The following is a 3,801-nucleotide window of genomic DNA, read 5'->3' as shown; positions in this document are numbered from 1 at the left end:
TAATAAAGAATACTGATGAATTTTGTTCTTTGGTGTTCCATACAACAATATACTAGAAAGGCAGGACTGAAGTTCATCATTATGATAGTGTTTTCCCCAGCCCTCTTTCATAACGCATCTGAAAATATCTCAAGGATAGAAATATGCGGATAACACATTTTATCATTTGTTATTTATATCTAGTACGTTTTGTTGAGGCGAAGGTGATAAGAATAGAAGGAGAAGTTAGAGTAATATAACATTTTTCCCCTTGGGTTCATATGTAGGTCTCGATCGTTCAATTGATTCAGTTATTGAACTCCGGTTTCGTTTAAGTGTCATAAGTTTTAGGTTACGCTTAAATGGAGCCTAAACACATATAAAAGTAAAGCCTAAATTGTTTTGGCCATGATAGTCAAATCAGGTGACAATCACTTATTTCCATATCCACTTTGTGAATAGTATATTATAAACGTGATTGAAAAATACAGAGAAAGTAACATGTTTCCGGGCAGCCAACCATTTCTTGCATACAGGTTACTTAGGATACACTAGAATTTTTATTTTAACATGATACTATAGATAAAATCAAGCTAGGAACACAACACATGATATCATTTATTGTATTGTGACATTTATAGTAATATTTCTGCTTTACTAGTTTCTTTCAGTAGCGTAATGTTAAAGTATCTGGAGTTAGAATTCTTGAAGTCATTAGATCATTTAGATTTTTTTAATTCTAGGTAATTCAGAAGCCAAAAAGGTTCGTGGGTCTACTTTACTAAAAGATATTTGGAAACTTCTGTCGGGGAAGACAGTTGATGTGCTGTTTAATAATCGTAACCAGGCTATTGGGAAGGAGGGTCGAAAACTTGCTAGCTTTCTAGGAATTATTGCCATAACTACAGAACTAACACCTCTACATGTAGATAATTGGAGAAATTTTGACGAGGAAAAGAAGAAATTGGTGGATTTTGTAATGGTATGGAGTAGTTATTATTATTATTATTATTTTGTGAACATGCTCAATCTTTTATATATGGTGTTATCTTCTAAATGTTAGCTTATATTTTTTTAGAAGAAGTTTTTATCCAAAACGTGGAGAAGTATGGATCTTAAAGTCACTAGGAAAGAAAGGAAAAGATTACAAGTGCGATTTAAAAGGTGAGTATACGCGAAAATATAAGACTAAAGACGCTTTGCTAAAAAATAGACCAACTCGCATACCGAGGGATCAATGGAGTGGTCTTATTAGCATTCTGATAAAGCTAAGGTATCCTTAAAAATTCTCCTACTCTGCTCATTTTAATAGAGTTTTGATTTTAGTTATGCTCAAATATTATGTTCTTAACACTAAAAGATCTCAGGTGTGTTTGGTACAAAGAAAATTATTTTTTTTTAGAAAATAAGTGGTTTTCCTGGTTGACTCAAAGAGTGTTCTTGGAACTTTTGTTATTCTTACAGTCCTCATACATGAAGAAAGAATGAGTGTTTTGGAACTTCTGTTATTCTTGCTTCTAAAGAACAATTTTTTATGTATCGTTTTCGGTTCATACATTGTTGGTATTATTTTTGTGGCCTTTGTTGTTGATATTTGCTTGTTGTTGTTGTAACTTGGCGATCAACTTTTTTTTACTTCTCCAAGCTAATACTCTGCTTTTGATTTCTTTTTTGTTTCTTCTCTATCATAACAAAGAAAGAAACTCTCTTTAATTGTTTGCACATCCATTTTGTTTGCTTATTAATCCATCTAGTTGTTTATGCTTATAGATGTTATGTGAGGGAGTTGGCTGACAAAGAATATTTTTCACATTATATTTCATCTTTTGGCAAAGTTATTTTATAATTTCAGGTTATACAATCTAGTGTTCGATAATTTAGCGGGTGGAAGATTTCAAAATGATGAAAATTTGTGGAAATCATTTGAACACCATCATTTGTCTGGATTAGTTATATAATGACATTAGTTATTTAGTTCAAACAATATAAGTTTACTTTTTATGTTGCTATGAAATTAATATTTTTTATTAATACTTTATTTAGTCAAGATTTAATGAGATATATTATGTTTTTTTGAATTAATATTAATATATTTTATTTTTTGGATCATATTCTAGATGGATGTAGTAACTATTATTTGCTAAGCTATTGCTATTACCTCTTGTGACTTGTAACGCTAATTTAGTCTGATATACTAGTTATAAGGACGACAAAAGGATAAATTAAAATGTTTTCACAAGGGATATTGCAGCCATTATAATTGCTGCAAAAAAGTTATCGTTACATATAGTGACTTTTAGCGACAATTTAGTTAAACATAATAGTCACTAAAATGGACGCTAAAAGAGAAAACTAAAATGTTTTAGTAGGGATACTATAGCCATTTTAATTGCCGTTAAAGATACAAATTTTAGTGGCAATTTGAATTTAGCGGCTATATAAATGGATGCTAAAGGAGTATAATTAGTTATTTTGGATTGGATTTAGCAGCCATTATAATTATCGCAAACTATTGCCGTTAAAGATGCAAACTTTTAGCGGCTATTTTGAATTTAGCGGCTATATAAATGGATGCTAAAGGAGTATAATTAGTCGTTTTGGATTGGATTTAGTAGCCATTATAATTGCCGCCAATAATTGCCATTAAATATAATAGTTTTTAACGGCAATAACTATACCTTTTACCAGCTTTTGTTAGAAAGGCCGCTAAAGGCCTTGCCGATCCCGGCTTCAGCGGCGAACTACTAATGGCCGATAAAAGATATAGCGGCTATTATTATTGCCTCTAAAGCCATTTTGTATTGCTGCTAAAGCCCTTTTTGTTGTAGTGTAGTTTTGATTTAAAGCCTCAACAACAACATACTTCTCTTATTGTTTCAGTTTCTTTTATTTCTAGTCTGGTTCTACTTGTGGTTCTATTGTGAAACTTGTAATTAAGTTATATTATCAGCATGTTATTCTGTTTCCCCTTCCCTTTAGATTAATGTATTTCCTTACATGTGTTTTAAAGCATGCCTTGTCAACTACCTTTTACTTTTTGTGTGCTTACCATCCTATCAGTCCCCAAATCCTATTGCCCCCTTTCTATGTGTTCTTCCTGACTGGTTTGTGATTATGCCAGTATCAACTATTTCTGAGCATGTCCAAACCAGTCTTAAGACCATTGTTGGTTATGTGTTTGCAGTCAAATGTCTGTGTATCCCCAAACCCCCTAACTCCTATGTGACTACTGAATTCCTTTGGATTCTATAGACTAACTGTGTGTGATCCTATCTTAAGGTGTTTGATCTTTGTTCACTACTCCAACCTCTTTTCAAACAATCTCTGTTACTTTACTAATTACTTTCAAAACAGACTTTCAAATCTAGTCTTTAATAAACCTCTTTCAACTTGTATCCTGCACTTTCACTTCACTCTTAGTCAATAAGTTCTGCCCCCTGTAGTATGTGTACTACCCTGAGATCCTCTTGAGAGCCCTCTGAACTCTGGCATACTGAGGCTGGCCTTTCCACACTGCACTGGTTCAACTCTTGGTTACTAAGTCTAGGTGTAAGCATTGCCCGGGGTCCTTGAGACCCTTAGGGAACTTTGATGCACCTAGACTCTGATTTGTCTATGGAAATGAGGCTTGTGAGACCATTGGAGGCTTTGGGGAACTTGGGCCGAACTGCAGGCTTCCTATAGAATAGCTTCTTGATTTCTATTTCTACATATGTAATTCATTCATTGGCCTGTAATAATTTGTAAATAGATATTTGGGGTATTTACTAAAAGGGTGGGTAAATGTATGCTTTAAAGGGTAATACAGATAGAAATCCTGTA

Source organism: Nicotiana sylvestris, chromosome 9 (genome assembly GCF_000393655.2).
Source record: "Nicotiana sylvestris chromosome 9, ASM39365v2, whole genome shotgun sequence".
NCBI classification, from domain to species: domain Eukaryota; kingdom Viridiplantae; phylum Streptophyta; class Magnoliopsida; order Solanales; family Solanaceae; genus Nicotiana; species Nicotiana sylvestris.
The sequence above is the reverse complement of the archived record's forward strand: the minus strand, read 5'-3'. Positions refer to the sequence as shown.